Here is a 17,746-nt window from a genome sequence, read left to right as displayed (position 1 = left end):
TTAAAAATAGTTCGCCTCGTTAATGAGATTTGATACTATCATGAGCTGTTCTAAGATGTCCATGGTTGCTCTGTACCGAATAACAACATCACAAATGACCCTGGAAATTAGAAAACTGCTTTGGAATATTTCGCTTCCATGTATTTCTATGGGCGCTAAGCCTATTTTTCACCCCCAGTCGGACCACGCTGGCGATGGAAGCGCCACCGCTTCGCGCTTACGTCACAGATCAGTGTTGATCTATAGGCAAGAGAGGGAAGGCTCTTGTCCCATTTTCGGGGCGCGTATTGCTCTAAGTAGTGGTGCGGTGGGGTGAAGAGGGGAGTTATATGAGGCAGCCCATGCTGCGCAGGACGGGGACAAAAGTCCTCCCCTTCTCTGCCTGGACACTGATGTGGAGCCGCAAAAACGTTTGAAAGTCCGCGCAGCAACACAAGAAAAGCCTTCAGGCAGCGCAAGTCGAGAGGGCTGGGTGGCTGGGTACTCAATTCCTCAGTCATGGATTAGTGGCATAGCCTGGTGGCAGAATCTGAACTACTTCCAAGATGGTGACCGTGGAACCGCCACCTTAAGTGTTATTATATGACAGTGTTAATGGCTCCTATCTGCCAGTTCTCTGTGCGTATTTAGCGTTCACGTTCATGCACTTTCTTTTAATGTAGGGTAAACACCTAAGCCGTCCTATCGCGTCTACAAGGCGTAGCTTAAGCGCCTCCTAGATTTTACAGAAACCTTATACACGTTTACACAATGCAGAAAATATGTCAGAGCCAGCTCAAATCATTTTGGATTTTTTTTTTGCATCCGTTTGTAAAGTTTTGTCCTTTGACTTGAAACATATGAGGCTGGCTTTGGCATTAAGCGCACGAGGCGACGAACAGCTTTTGAAGCATTCGACATTGCACTACATAAGCTCTAATTTTAGTCAAGGTATCAGGACGTTATTTGACTATTTTTCAGACCAGGCCTTGAAATTCGCCATTTTTTTCCAGCTCTCAAAGGGCCCCTGAGAACGGAGGGCCAGGTCCATTTGAAGCCTTTGAAAGCTGGATAATCCGGCCTGCAGTATGCTGTATGCCTTGAAAGCAGTCGACTGCCGTGGCCACGGACCAAGGATATTATATCCGCCGGTAAGGGCGAGGATCGAGGCGGTCCAGCGCACAACGCAACTCTTGTCTTTCATTCGAAAATATAGGACATTCACACAGGAGATGTTCGACTATCTCTTCACAGTCACAATTTTCACAGGCAGGGCGGTCATTCCTATCTGGAAAGCATAGTTGTTCGCGAAAGCAACATCGAGCCATAAACGGCACAGCAGCGCTGCACCTCGGCGTGATACATCTTATGTGGAAGGCTAAGGCGCAGACCAGGGTGCAGTGCCCTGAGGTGGCGGTTGCAAAACTTCCCCGTGTTCCACGCTGAAAGTGTTATTTCCAGGGCCAAAGAGCGAAGCGCACATGCTGCGTCAACCCTCGGTATGGGGATTTTGACTGGAACTCCGTCGTTGTGGGCAGAACGAGCAGCCTCGTCCTCCTGGTGGTTTCAATTGATACCGCAGTGTCCTGACAGTCACTGAAAATTAATGAAAATTTTTTTAAGATCATTAAAAAATCTAATATAATTGGATACGCGTCCGGCTTCCTACCCTTAGTGCACTGAGGTTGTTTAGGATAGCGCCGTGGTGGACGTTATCAAAGGCCTTCGCCACATCGAGGCCTACCACTATATTCTTGTGTGTTTTGTTTGCGCCTATCTGATGTTTCAGCTGTAGCATGACGTCGGTTACAGAGTGTCCTGATCGAAATCTTATCATCGTGTCAGGATATAGCTCATTCTCCTCTAGAAATCTGTTAAGCCTAGTTTGCACCACGTGCTCCATGAGCTTGTCCACGCGGCATGATGTAAGCGAAATGGGTCTTAAAATTTTCTGACCCAAACTTCTTCCCAGATTTGGGTATCAATTCTTAATATTTAAAGGCGCGAAAAAACATGGGACAAACCCAGTGCACACGACGGGATGAAAGCGAAAAAAAAAAGGGCTTCGTCTCATCGTCTTCACTGTGCTTGACCCGTGTTTTTCGAGTTTTTAAATATTAAAAATGCACTGTAACCAACTCGCCTAGCAACCATTTCTCCTTGGGTATAAAGACTACTTTAGCTATCTTCCATTCATGTGGGATTGAACATATTCTCCATCAGCGCCGTATGTATGCTGCTATAGTCGGATACAAGTCAAGTAAGCGGCATCCAGCTATCAAAGGACCCCTCTAACCAATAGCTGCCGAGCTATACCATGACGTCACGGCCGACCGTCTTGCATCTACGAGTAGCGCTTAGAACGCGGTTTCTTCGAGTGAGTCCGCGCTAGGAAATAGTTCGTAAATCATTTGTGAGTTCTAGCAAAAATACATACCTGTTACTCAAAATTCGATCGATAGTATTTTGCTCATCAGAATAACAGGCAAAACGACGAATTCTGATGGTAAATTTCAGCACTGTCGAGCTTTCACGTAACTGCTTCGTTGTTCTGCGCTTCCTTGCATCTCTTTCCTGTCACGGAGCCCTACGAGGTGACACCACTGGCGACACCGACCAACGCCTGCACCGACGGACGGACGCGACCACGCGACAGCCGGAAGCGGCCATCTTGGTAAAAGTCCGCGAACCCGTGGGCGCGGAAGAACACGTTTTTGTTTGCATTTTTCTTGTCCCGTGTGTGCCGCGACGCTGCGACGCCACGCATTTGGAGCGATGTGACTGGTTGGAGGGGGATCCTTAGAGGGCTGTTTGGCAATTTTTTCTTGACCTAGCTGCATCCGACTATAGGTTACTTATCGATATATCCTCTAAATTTCGAAGAATTTTGTTGCTGGGACCCCATCTGGGCCAGCTGCCGGCTTCGTTTTTACCCTTTTAATTTCAGCCCTGACTTCCGCTATACAGTGATCGGGCGCAGTCTATCGTCTCATTAACTCGTCCGCGGTGTATTCTGGGAGCTGGGTCGCACCTGTCGATCTCCGCACCGAGTCTAGCTATCTTCTTCCACAGGCCTCTATCCCATTTCCTAGTTGCGAGTCGGTCCTCCAAGGTTTTATTTTTGTGCCACATGTTCTACTGTGCATGTGTTTTTCTCATCCTCGACCTCATCGGCAGCCGCCTCCACGTCCCTTATAAAAGTTCGCGGCCGCAAGCGCTTATGTCTTCTACAGTCCATCTCCGAAGTCTCGGCATTCCCGGAATCTATCCTAATTTATGAAATTAACCATGTTCTTTTTCTATGTGGTCGGTCCGCCATCCACAATTCCTATGATGTTGTGATCACTTCCTAGGTTTTCCTGAGCGTTACATCACGTGGCCTTGGTACCCTCAGTGACCATTGTAAGTAAGGTCTGATGATGTGTCGCCTGTTATGCTGTTTTCGCGCCTCAGAAAATCTAGGTCCGTTTTAAAGGCCCACTGTCCACCCTCCGGTCGAAAATATTTTCTTCCCCGGTGACTGTGAGACTTCGCCCCTGGAACGCAAGGCCGCAAAATGTTTTTGAAAAGAGTAACTAATAACGCAGTTACAGCCACCGCAATCACCCGATTCTATCCTGCCTCTCTCCTTCCGTTCCCTCGCAAAGGTTTTTCACTCTCTTGCCCGAGGTCGTCTAGCCTCCGCAATACAAATTCCCCTTCCTCCTCCGCGTTTGGCGGGAGGTGGGGCGTGGCTCTCCGCGAGCGCGAAAAAAAAAACGGTCGAGGGAGCGCGCGCCGCTGGATTCAGTCTGGCCGTGGCGAGGGAAAAGCGCGCTGCGAGCGGTAGACACCCATCCTTCTCCCGTCAGTCAGCTAGACGGACCAATGGACGTCGTTCCCAATACGTACGTCATTATCGGGGCCCGTCGGGCCAGCGCAGGGAGCGGTGAAGCTGGCTTCTCAAAGGAGAGCATGAGGGAGCTTTGAATTGTATTTTCGATGCTTTGCGGCGCGCGTGTCGCTGTAGAATTTTGCACAGACTATCTCCGGTACCTGATCGAAACACTGGGCTCCTTTTCTTAAAAGGGCCTTCCCTGGACAGTGGCCCTTTAAAGTCTATAGGCTGTACTTTTCGATATCCTTCCAAAGCCTAATGCTCATCGCGTTCGCAGTTTTATACCTCCAAACCTGGTGATGAGCATTGAAGTCCCCATCAGATAAGTACATTGTCCTTTGCCTTTCTCCCTTCAAGGCCAAAAACCTCCCTGAATGTGCATCTGGACTGTTTTGGGTTGCTATATATAGATTGAGTATGAAGAGACCTGCTTCCTGCCGTTTGTCGGGCACAAGCTCACGTGATCTGTGTGTGTGTATCTTGTGCCGTCTTGAATAGCCGTAACATCTCCTTTTATAAATGTGGTCACCCGCGATTTCTTCCTACCACTAGTGTATGCCCTATAGCCGGCTAATTTGGAGCATACCCCTATTCCTCTAGGGCGAGTATGTACAGTCTTTGTCAAAAGTATACGGCCCAATGATTTTTGTTCTAAGTCCAGTAACAAAGCTCGTAAAGCAACTATAGCGTTCGAAACTTCCTAGATGAGAAATCTCGCCCTTATTCTTCTCTAGCTTATATTCACATTCCAGTACTGCTGCCAGCAGCCGCGTTACAGTGCTTAGAAGCGAATCTCTTGGGCCATATACTTTTGACAAAGACTGTACCTCCGGCCGTTCGCCCGCCATAGGAGCGCTGTTCTACTATACTGCCCTTTTTCGCGTGTATCCTCTGCAGTTCCACTACCAGATAGTTGTTTTACGTATTTTTTGAGGAGCCATGGATCTTACATAGCGTTAGTCGTCTCTCCATCAGCTGCATACGTTTTCCCAAGCGATCTGTATATACCTCCCTGGTCTTCTCGAATTAGTAGCCAGATGTTCAAATTTTGCGTTAATTACGTCAAAAAGTTATTGCATGCGGGTAGTTATGGACTTATAAAATTTGACCATGATCATGTTGTCCGGCTCTGCTTATTCCTCCGACATTAATAATTCTGGAAGGTATACTAAGACCTTTTTTCCCTAGGTCATCTGCGCCAATACTCTAGTCTTTCCTTTGAGACTCGGCTTCTGAACCGACCGTTTCCATATCCTCCTTCTCCTTCACTCTCTACATATGTCATTTGCGGCCGAGATCCGCTAGCGTATAGTGTTGGGACGAATCCAGAGGCGGCGTGACAGAACTCGCAGTGCTTTCGCATTAGTGCACCTTGGAATTTTTGTCACGAACCAGGTTAAGGCCAGTCGCAGACGTGGAGGGCAACAGCAAAGCAGCCGAGGTTCAACACGAGAGCCCTCCTCTCGCGACTGTCACTCATCCTTGTCGCGCCTTAGTGTGCAGGTAACCAGAGTCTGGTATAGTATAGCATTAAATAGCCCAACGTTTTCGGCGCGCCTGGCAGCGCTGCGACAACGTCCACCGCCTCTTTCTGGCACTGCCGTGCACGGTGCCACAGCGTGCATGCGCAAAAGACGCTTTCAAGGGAAGGTACGTTTTTGGCGTCCATTTTCGAATTGACGACAGAGTTCCTGGGAGAAACTGAGGAAGTCGCCTACCATTAGAATGCATCTTGAAATCGCGCAAAAAGACAGAAACCAACAACGGAGCGTCACATTTATAGTCATACCTATCACATTATATCATTCATATCGTTGTCCTCCTCTCGTGCGCTAGCAATAGGCCCGGGAGTTCAACAGTGTTGATTATTAGTTTTTCCTATCTACATCGCGCTTTCGCGTTTTCATTTAATCAGTCACTGCAGCCGCCCATCATAGCCGCACGCTGTTGAGGTCGCATAACCTAACAAACGATCATGATGTAACACTAGCGCGCAGGTGCGCAAGGGACATCATGCTATCCAGATATGCAGACTTTTTATCCGACAATTGACAGAGGTTTTGCTGACACACAAGCCGGATTCCTTCTTAATACAGTAGGCCTCGTACACTTCTTCACTTTCTTTAGACGCGAACTTTTTCAAGATTGTCGTTAGCTCTCCCAATGTACATTTATTCTACATCGAGCTCCTGTTCCTTTCTTCCTTCTGCTGACTTTCAGGACGTCAATACGCTTCTGACAAACATTGTGTCTGCGACATGCCGAGCAAGGTACGCCGGTGGAAGTGAGTGCATCGTTTGACCCAGTTTCACCCTCAAGGGGTCATGCGAAGCGTATTTGCAAGATTTGGCGGTCTGAGCTATGGCGCCAAATCAGTTTTTACGCAGATTGGCTGCGTGTAACCTGGTTTCTTAAGTACCCGGAATGGATTGCTCAAAGAAGGTTCCATTACCCAAAAGCGAAGCGACCCGCCTCACCGAATTGTGGCGGAACTGGAATCTGACAAAGCTTCTAAGTTTTACGGAAAAATCGAAGACGCCGCAAGTTGCAAAAGGAAGACTAATCATCTTGGGTGGTGCATCCATTCCTGCTAACATTTCTAGCCTGCTTGAGAAAGGTCCGAAGTTTGAACTCGAGCCATGTGTCCGCCAAGCATTAGCATCGTGTCATCGGCACTATCTCCAGCAAGCCGGACAACGGCTGTCTTCATGCTGGACTTCAGCTCTAGGCTGGATATGGTCCTATGGCATATATGTTCAGCAAGTTCTGCAGTCCGGTCGCTGACTCCACCATGATGACCAGATCATCGGCGAAGGCCGCAGTCGGCTGTCGATTGTTTTCGAACACACTGGTAGTACGCTGGAGTTGGAAGCCAAGGCTCGACTCGATGAGCGCTCGTTCCACACAGGACACATAAATGATGTACAGCAGAGGAGACAGGACATCCGTGCTGCAGGCGCTTGGTAACAGTTAGGCGGGAGACACTCTTTCTCCGAAGTGGACTGTATTTCGTCTGTGCAAGTGTTCTACCGTCAACAGCTCCCTCAGCATATCCAACCCAGCGACAGTTTATTTATTTATTTGTATACATACTGCAGCTCTATTGGGCTATTGCAGGGGTGGGTAAAAAAAAAAACAAGGAACAGAGCAAAGGCAAGTAGCGGATAGAATATGAGCAAAACGACAAAACGCAGTTAAAGGCGGCAAAAATTATTCAATAAACGAGTATGACCAGGCAGGAAATTTCAGCATTCCATTACACGCGAAAGAAACTATTTAAAAGTGTCTGTGCGGGCAAAATAAGACTTTATGTTTAGGCTGTGGTGATTTCTCGTTTTAGTATCGCGGGAATTAGGTAATCATTTGAAGTGGTCCGACAAGAAAAGTTGGGAATGGAATGAAAAAACTTTAAAGAATCAGTCCGTCGGCGAACAGAGCGGTTGCAAGGCTATGAAAGTGCTGTTAAAGGCGAAAAATCTCTGTCGAACCTATGACATATGAAACGAATGGCCTTCTTCTGAGATGCATGTGGAAAAAACAGCACAGAAGTGGTCGGCCCTCGTGGTGCGTAATCTCCACGCACTGCACGAGGACAAAGACGTTGTGATCCAAGCGACGACCAGGGCGGAAACCATTCTGCAGTTTCGTGAAAATACCTTTGCCTTCCGCGTCCATGCACTCATCTAGTTCATCACACGAGCAAAAAGGTCATGCTGGCCACTGTATTGGGCAATAACCGCATATGTTGCCTGGGATCACCTCCATGCTTAAGGACAAGCGCAACCCTACTCTGCCGCCGTTCAACAGGAACCGGTGTTCCCTGAATAATGCCTGTGAGGAGTTCGGCTTGCTGCTCCTTCGCTTCGTCCCAATTAGACCGTTCACCAACCGAACTGGTAGGCCGTCCGGACTGGCAGCCGTTCGAACGTTGATACCCTTTAGGTCCATTGCCAATTTGGTGACAGCCTAGCGTGGACCCGTCTGACTTGGGGTTTCCTGTGTCTCAGGTTCGGTAGTGGTCGCTAAATAAGTTTGGAGGGCGTGGTGGTCTGTTACCTCTGAATGCCCAAATACACAGGCGAAGTGATGAGCAAAGTACTAAGCTGGGCTGGTCAGCGGAGGCACAGGAGGGGCAGGCCTGCCCAGAGATTTCACACACCGCCAAAACTTTTCCGCTATACTCTTATCTTCTCGACAGCAAGTGCGCGTTATGATAAGCGAGCTTTGCCTGCATTAAGGCCTGGACCTTGCGCTTCAGCAATATGTATCGGTTTCAGGCAGCGGTGCACGCCTTAACGTCGGCTCTTTTCAGTGCTCTTTGATATGCACGATTGGCTCCCCGGCGCTCCTTCCGAGCGGCCTCCACCTCGCTGTCCCACCGCGGATTTATCGAGGTGCGTGCACCCGGTCTGCCACGCACAATCTATTTCTCCACGACAGAAAACAGTGCATCCATGAAGGCATAATATGTTTAGGCTTGGCGCCTGAGCGAACTTTGCTTAAATATCCTCCACCACTGTATCGATTCGGAAGGTGAGTACTGACCTTGACCTATCGCTGCTTAATTGTCTGAGCTTCGACAACTGCGGGATGAACTGAAGTCCATAAGAGGGCGGTTGTGGTCGCTCCTCAACTTTTGGCCCCCTCTTCGTCGATGGTGACCCTTTACAAAGCGAAATTGAGGCTCGGGGAAAGTAAGGCATAGTCAATGGTCGTGGCACTGCCACGAGCGCATTATGTGAACTCTCCCTCGCATCGTGGGGGTGGGTTTGCAAGCTCAAGCTGCAGACCCTCTTCCGGCTCAGGAGCTGGCCACTCCCGTCTGTATCATCTAACTCGCTTAGGTGGCCATTAATGTCGTTCAATTATTACTAAGACCTGCTTTCTTTCTACCCAAGTGCGTGCATCTTAGCAGATACATTCCACAATGAATCTTCACATTCGCGTCACGGTTCGGGTAAACCGAATATATCACAGGTGGCATACCGCAATCCAGAAATGGTCGTTACAGGCACTACATTCCCGTCCCGTGCTTGTCAACAAACAGGGTGCCTGGATGGCCAGCGCAGCTTTCAGGATGGAGACACTACTATGGTGGTTAGCCACCATAACACTGCTCTCTCTTGAGGCGTGTTGGGTCCCACTCTATCATTCGGCTGCATTGAGCGCAATGCGGTGGCGGACGGTTTTGACGAGAAAACTGCCGCTATGGCGCAGAATTTCCTAGATATTGTGTTCTACCTAGAGAGGGTGATGCCATATGGAATATTGCAGAAGTAAATCTGAGTTAGATACATTAAATTATACAACGTTTAGCATCTGCCCGAGAAACGGTTCCATGTGAGCAGTCGCATGGACACCGTGCAGAAACCCAGGGGGCAGCACTCGCGGCGAAAAGGCAGCGCCACGAGTGGGCACCGGATGATTTTTGTAGTGGCAGGCGCGGCCGCCTGGGCAAGGCGCGCGCTCGAGAGACGGACGTGGGAATGTAATCGGCGTCTGCGCAGCGAAATGGTGGCCGTTTCGGCCAGCTGGAGTGATGTAGCGAATCATAAACTATGCGGGAGCCACACGACACAAGACAGAGATACGCGGACGAGCCCTGGCTGCCTGCTGGGCGCTTATTTGTAGGCTGGAAACAGGAAAAACGGAAGAAGCGTACAACAGGAGAAGCGCATGCAGTTGGAAAAGGCCGAGCAAAAAACAAAGGCAGGGGGGGAGGGGATACAAAAACACTGTAGGATAGGATAGGATAGGAACTACGTTAATTTCTCTAGAAAGGCCTTGTGCTAGTAGCAGAAGAGGTCCATCTTCCTTCCTCTCACAGGGTCGGTGCCCCTATTCCAGGGCTCCGCTGAGCTTCGCTGCTCGCTAGGCGTGCTGGATCAGACGTAGTTGGCAACCCAGATCGCCACTGGAGAGCCGACTCTCCCACTGTTCCGCACTCGGGTCTTTACGAAAGCTATCGTTATTTCTTCATTCCCACGTGATGTGGTATAAGGAAGGTTTGCTACCACACCATGGGCAGATGTCCCGATATTGCAACGGTTAAATCTTGCTAAGGATATGCAGGTTTGGGAATGTTCCTGTCTGCAGTCTTCGCCAGTACACTGCCTCTTCAAGATCACGATGAGGCGGCGGATAGCGGATCCGTACCCCCTTATAGTAGTTCAGAATGTCTGAGTACGTAGGGCCGACTCGCTCGTGTAGATCGTCCGATTGGGAGGAAGCTCGGCTCGTATACCCTCCAGTTACTTCGTCGGCGCGTGCGTCCCCGCTATGTCGGTGTGTCCTGGCACCCAGTAGATGTTGTGTGTGACTTTTGATGGGGTGGCGCTCTGGAGGAGCCTGAGCGCGGCGCGACCTATGCGGCCGTTCATGTAGTTACGGTACGCTTCTCTCGAATCTGTAAGAATGGTAAGGGACGTGTTGCTTCGATACCCGGCCGCTAGAGCAACGGCCAGCTGCTCCCCTTCCATTACCGTGCAATCCCTGACTGAGGCGCTAGCTAATTTGTTTAGGTTGGAATCAATAGCTACCGCCACTGCGCTGTTATGTGAGCTTCCTGTATACGGAGCCGCGTCCGTGTATACCGTGTGGATTTTGTAGCTAGATTTTGCTGTACATACTTCGCCACTTCGCCCGGGCTGCCATACGGGCCACATGCAAGTTGAGGTCCATGTTCCGGGGAAGGGAGCTAACTTTTAGCGTCTGGCGAATTGCGTCCGGTATGCTCGTAGTACAATTCTCGATTTCCGCAGTTCCGCCTAGCCCCAGTAGCCTAAGAAGCGAGCGCCCTAGAGGAGTCTGCTGGAGCCTGGCTATCTGCGTGACCAGTTGGGCTTCTTTAATCTCTTCGAAGGTGTTGTGAATGCCAAAAGCTAGTAGATTTGCGTTGGAGGCGTTCGTTGGTAGGTGCAGGGCTGTCTTGTAAGCTTTGCGGATGATATCTGCACTTTCCACTTCTCCTTTGTTGAGGTTGAAGTACGGGAGGGCATAGCCCACGCGACTGAGCACCAGGCTCTGAATCAGGCGCAGGTTATCCCCCTCTCGCATGCCGCTCCGCTTCTGCGACACGCGCGTTATCATCCTGGCGACCTGAGTGGTCGATTGCTTGAGAAGGCCGAGCGTATGGCCGCATCGCTGGTTGCTCTGGAGCCACATTCCCAAAACTCGTATCTTATCTCGTTCGGAAAGTAGCTGTCCTTCGAGGGAGACATTGAGGGTCCCTTCCTTGTGTTTCCCTTTGTGAACTCGCAGGAATTCAGATTTTTCTGTGGAGCAGGCGAGGCCTCGTGCACGGACATATTCTTCCACGCAGGTAGCCCCTGCTTGCAGTCGTTCTTCTTTCTGGCCGAGCTAGCCGGAGGTAACCCAGACCGTCAAGTCGTCAGCAACATAGTGAAAACACGGTAAAAATGTTGAAAAATACAAAAACCATTTGTGGCGAACACCCCTCCTCCCACGCGTGGTACAGCTTCGCACAAAGCCAGCCTCGAACTCTCCAAGGGGTACTGGCTGAGAACAAAAAAAAAAGAAAACAAAAAAAAAAAAAGCTGCGGGGGAATTGAGCGGCGGCGAAGGATGAAACGAGTATGGGAGAAGAATAGGAATGACTGAAGCTGGAGCCGAAGAGGAGAATAAAGCCTGGAAAAAAAAAAAAAAAAGCGAAAAGCCTGAAAACTCGAGAACAATTACCGGGGCTTGGCAATGCCGCAGGCACTTATATTACGCAGAAGACTTTTGAAAAGTAGCTGTCTTTCTGGTGAGGCGGTTGCGACTTTTCTCGACCATAAAGGAAAGGATGGCAGATTCACACTGATTGCTCTGTCCACACGGCGCTTGCGCACGCAGTCGCTGATACAGCGACACAGCCATGAGAATGGAAAAATCTATTACAGCACGGCACAACAATCAATCAACGGTTTCTAATACACATACATGTTTTCCTCTTTCAGGCACGTAGGGATTGTAGCATGAGTACTTTTACCTTTCGTTTAAAGAACGTCCTGCCTCAAATCCCGATTTTTTTTTTAATACAATTATTGCCTCTTTAACCTTACTTTCAAGTCCTCTGCCAAAAAATTAAGTTAGGATAGGGGAAGATAACAGGTAGCAGCCAGCTGCTCGAAAACTAATTGTTTGGAGCAGGATATGGCGTGTAATGAATGCAGGACATGTTCAGAGCGTCAACGAATAAGTAAAAAAAAATAAAGTGACGTTTACCAATGTTAGCCTCGATTGAGCAGTATGGCTGGTGTGGCAAGAGAAACAGTTCATCATTCGAGGTTCAACAGCTCAGTAGACATCGAAATGGCATTAACACAACTAAATTAATAATGTGTTTTTGTTGGGGTCTTTGGGATATTCTCGTAAGGGGGGGGGGGGGGGGGGGATACCGGACACGGGTTATGCCGCCTTAAGTCGCGGCGGCACTCTTGGTGTCCGGGGGAAGGGGAGGTGGGATGTTGGGAGGGGGGTCATCATCTTGTAGTCGCTCTCGTCGTCATCGGCTTCGTCGCCAACGCCGTGGCCAGCAGGTCAGCAGGCCCGGTGGAAGGCTACAGATGTGCAGCCAGGCCGGACTCCTTCAGGAAGGCCAGCAGGAGCCAGTGGGCTGCCAGGGGGCTCCTGGCCGGGAAGAGCAGCTGGTCCTCCGTGGCAGCAGGAAGTCCAAGGGCCCTGTAGCCTGCCTCCATCTTGCGACGGTGGTGGGCATGTGCTGGGCACACACAAAGGAGATGCCCCAGCGTTCCTACATCGCCGCAGAAGGGGCATGCTGGGGAGGGAGCCCGGCCACGGACATACAGCTCTGTGGGCGTCCAGGAACCTCCGGTGCGGAGGTGTAAGAGGAGAGCTCGCTCCCTGCGGGCGGTGAAGCGTCATGATATAGACCGTTTTCGCGGCGAGGAGGAAAATAGCCTCGAACCGGAACGCGCTGCGCGGCTCCTCCTGTCTGGTATGTAGGGACGCGGGGATAGCAGCGGGGGCGGCAGGCCATTCTACGGAGAAAGGGCACGTTGCAGTCTTTTGCACACAGAGTGTCTTGAATAGCCGCAAAGTATCTAAGCCGATTAGCTGATGTGAGCGATGTGCTTTCTTTCCCTGTTCCTTCTTCTTTCGCCCCCTTCTTTCCTTCATTTCCCTGATCGTTTCATTTCCGCAGGCCGCAGTTTAGCTGCTAAGAGCTGCAGTGGTTAACGCAATTTTTTTTTACTCAGTTGTTTGCATTAACAAAAAAATAACAACCAAAAGGAGATGATTAACAGAAGAAAAAAGATTAACAGCGGTGGTATGCGCGTGTGTTGCTCTACACTGTTCCACTTGCAACTCACTCAATTGGGCGAAGACGAGCAGCTTCTGAATTTCAAGCCCCAACCGAAAATGTTTCGCTTTGGCAGCCTTTCGTGCGAGTTCCGAACACTGTGTTTGTGGAGTAGGGGCCGGAAAAACTGAATACCCGTGCAACAACGGCAGACTTTGGGCAACAAGCGGATGATATTCCTTGCGGCAAATATTTACGATGCCGCCAGGTAAAGAAGAACTATTTCGATTCAGTCACCTGAGGTTAATGCAAGTATGAAAGAACCTGTCCCACTTGAAGACAACGATATACTAATAAATTGGTTGTCAACTTATTTAGTGAAACAGCGCTGAAATATTTTTTTAAACACGCATCTCGTAAGATTTTGCTGCCGATAATAAATGGGAGTATGATCATAGGAATAGTAGCGATTGCTTGCAGTCAGCAAACCTTGCGACGAAAAATGGACTATATAATTGTTGACAAAATAACTTTCGATGATGTCATTATGGGACATAATTTAAGGTCCCTATTCCATAGCTATCATTTGTCCATCATTTTATCTTGTATTTTAATGTCAGCATGATGGCAGCGTCAGACAAACGCAACTAACGCCCAGTCATAGAAACTGCAGGATAGCAGCTTCCGCTGTTGACAAGTCATCGCCACTCCCCGCACATACCGGCAAACAGGTGGTTGAGTCATGTAGGCAATGCTGAAATCCGATTGCCTGGTAGTGGACGCTTGAACACCCTGCCTGATTGTCACCCAACAAAAGTAGCCAGGGTAGAGTAAATGGATCCGAAATGGATAATGGATACTTAAGAATAGAACCCCAGTGGAGGTGTTGGAACTTCCGCAGTAGCCGCTCAAGCATTAAAGAGTCCATGAATGATCGATTGACCCAACAAATCTAGCGCGATTAGCATTGCTCTTAAACGTGACATGAAACGGCTACATTCGCTTTCTTTCTTTCATCAAACTCTAGAAATAATTTAAGAATAAAAAGTAGATTGAAAGCTGCCATCACTGCCAGTGGTGCGCCGCCGCCTCTCTGTGCCACATTAAAGTTACACACTAATTGTAATCAGGCTTGTAACCTTCAGCCGACCTGATCAAGAGAATAATTTTTTGTCATTTCTGACCAAATGGCTTCACTGCTACTGAAAACTTTTTTTTTTCTTTCAGCTAGGTACTTTCAGAAAGCAAAAATTTGCACGCGAAAGCTCCAAAATGCCGATTTCCGCTACTTGTCGCCTGTTCCGCGGATGGGACCCCCCGTACCAGCATGGCGGTTGTTCACAACTCGGCCGCTAGATGGCGCCACATACACAAAATAAAACGGTCTATAGGGAAGATTTTTATTTTACATATTTTCGTTTGGATTGCATTACAAACTTTGAAAACGGGGGAGAGCGGGCAACAGGAGTATCGACACCTGACGATCGAAGGCCCACCCACACCCACACCACACTCATTCTCACAGCCGGTTTTTCCCTCCTCCGTCGCCTCCGTCACGCCGGCGTTTGGCGCAGGCGGGTGGCCGGCCGGCAAGCGACAGACTCCGCCCCACGAAAAACGGACCAGTGAGCGCGCTGGCTTCTCTCACGTGACTTCACGTCATGGCTTGCGTGTCACGACCGAGCGAGCGCCGGCGGAGCAGCCGCGCGGCCATCGCTGGCTCGCACGCAGACGGCGGTGCGCGCGCACAGAGAAAGAAAAAAAAAAAGCGTGGGTTGCGCTCCTGTTTGGTGCCCCGCGAAGCGCGCGCTAACAAGAGACAACAGATGCCTTTTTTTTTTTTTTTCATTTTTCAATGCACCGGGTGTCGCAGCTAATCATGACCTCCTGCAAAACTTTACGATGTTTCAGTTGTATGTTTGAATGGGTGTATCAAAAGAAATCTTGCAAGGCGACCCATTCCTTTACTGATGACAGAGTTAATTATATATGTTCCTACAGATTTCTTCGATTTCGCTGGCTGCCATGAATAATATTATAGATGTGCGCATTCATGCTGTGCTTCTTGAATACTGGCTTGATATATATTCGTACTCATTTGTTCCGTAGTACGCGCGGTGTTCTACTGAGGCTGAGATAAGAAGGCATTCCAACTCCGAACTGTTGCGAGAGGTCGCGACACTAAATGCGGAATATAAGAGTCGGGGACTTATTTTTTTTTTTTTTTATCGGGGTGCTGAAGTAACGCTATTGTGAAGTAGTAGATTTGGAATTTCACTCCCTTTCCTTTCGGAGCTACGCAAACGGTACCTCGTTGCAAACAGTCAAGCTGGTAGTTTTTCTCTCAAACGTAAGCCGATCCAAACGAAGAACAGGTCCTTGGCAAATTGAAATCATGTAAAGCATGTGGCTCACAAGTTGAGTTAAGAGCCATTATATAGAGACACAACCAGAACCAAAAACAAGTACGGCGTGGCAAACAAGGTTCGGGACAGTGAAGATTTGGACGGGTGGAAAACTATTGGCTAGGCAGGCGACGACTACCGCACAGGTGAAGAATGGAAAAAAAGAGGTAATGGGCGAGGTAAGGAAAGGGGCAGAGGAGAAAAGTGAACAAAGAAATGATAAAAAGAAAAGCAAACAGTGGATGAATGGCGAAGCAAGAAAACATCAAGGGGAGGAGGTTTAAAGAAGGAAATAAGGAAAAAGCACATCAATCGGGAAAAGAATTTCAAGAAAAGGCCGCAGTCTACCCGTCAGGCAAAGAACCCCTTTTATGAAAGCTGTGACGAAACTGCTTACCAAGAGTAATGTAACTAGAGTTTGCATTTACACTACGCTTTAATACTCGCTTTTTATATTCGTACTCATTTGCTTTCGCGCTGTAGGCACGGTGTTTTGCAGTAAACTGTGGAGTTGCTTACAGCTGCTGGAGCTAAGATGGCAACGCGTTCCAGCCCCAAAGCACAAAAGACTGACAACAAATGCCGATTCTATTTCATTTTGCAATATGCAGGGCATCACAGCTAACCGCGACTTCCTACAGATTTGCGTGAAATATTGTTTCAGTTTGTGCCTTTTAACTTGATTTTTTAGTCATTGTATGAAAAGCATCTTGCCATGTTGTCGCGAACGATTCTTTTATTGATAAAATAGTTCATTATGTTTTCGCGAATTGCGAAGAATAATTTTGCTGGTTGCGAAGAGTAATGCTATTGGAGTGACATTATTTATGCGGCGGTTTAATACATGCTTGCTATAATTATACTCATTTGTTTTGGCGCAGTACGCGCGGTGTTTGTACCGTTACCGAAGCTGAGATGAAAGCGTGTTCCAACTCCAAGCCGCTGCTAGAGCACGTCGCTTTTTTTTTTTTTTCTTTTTCATACAGACACGGAGCACACGACTTCCACCGCTGCAGGTATTGAGGGGCTTTAGCTGCAGGAGGAGGCAGCCGCCATCTCCGCTTTTTTCTTGCAGGAGAAAAAAAAAAAGCGCTGATGTAGAGTCACGTGGGAGCAGCGAGGCTCCGCCCGGACAGGTTTGACGGCGTCCGGCACCCCTTTCTGTTTGAACACCCGCCGTGCGGCGTCCATGTTGTCGACAGCAGACGGCGGGCAGCGCAGTGCCGTCGTTTTCGACGGTTCACCGAGCAAACACGCCGCTATTAGTGCACTGCCCTTATGTGCGTGCAATATGTCGGCAGATTCCTGAGGAACGTATGCGTCTACGCTATGCCGGAAAATATGGGCGTGCTATGAATAAATGCAAAGCAATGTGGCGCGGATCTGTTCAAGCTACGCGCGGACGACTGACAGCACTCTGGAACTGTGGCCGCCCGTCGACATCGCCGACATTCGTGACTTCCAACTCTGGCGACTAGTTTGATACTTGCCCGGATTAGCGTCGATCGGTCTCTCGTGTGTAATTGGCCTGTGTGAACCATTTGCGTCAACGTCACTAGAGGGATCCTTTGCTTTTCGCGCTCGAGCAGACGTATTTTTGGAATCTTGAAGAACCCGCAGTCGGGCCCTGTCCGATCGCCTACGTACGCGACCATGTAGACGAGGCTGTGTGGCGCAGTACCGTGCTGCGTCGTCTGCTGCGCACTACGTACGCGACCATGTAGACGAGGCTGTGTGGCGCAGTACCGTGCTACGTCGTCTGCTGCCGACGACAACATGGCGGGTTACCCAGCATGCATAGGACAGCTTAAATAAAAATTATGCAATCATCAACGGCATCCACGACCGCGCGGCCCACTGGGCACGCACGGCGGTCCAAGCAGTCCAAGTATATGTTATGGTAGCTAGAATGGGATATAGATGTGCATTCCATTTGTCGGACATATGCCAATTGGCACCATGCAGATTGTATGAGTTGTCGTTTTATTATTATTATTTTTTTTGACGAATTGAGTCTAGACTGCCAGTGAAGGTAGCGTGTCCTCTTTTGGGAAAGACGCTTCGCGGAAAATCTGGACGCGGCAATACCCGAGCATGATTGGCAGCTCACTGTTCGCTGGACGGCAGCGATCCAAACTTAGCTTCACTTCGCTTCGTAAAGCGTATTTGGGGATATAAAAAATATTTTAATTATCAGGCCAGTGAAAATGTGCGCAACCC

The sequence above is a fragment of the Amblyomma maculatum genome, chromosome 1, assembly GCF_055883805.1.
Source record: "Amblyomma maculatum isolate TAMU_Amacu chromosome 1, ASM5588380v1, whole genome shotgun sequence".
Classification (NCBI taxonomy): Eukaryota; Metazoa; Arthropoda; class Arachnida; order Ixodida; family Ixodidae; genus Amblyomma; species Amblyomma maculatum.
Note: the sequence above shows the minus strand (reverse complement) of the source record.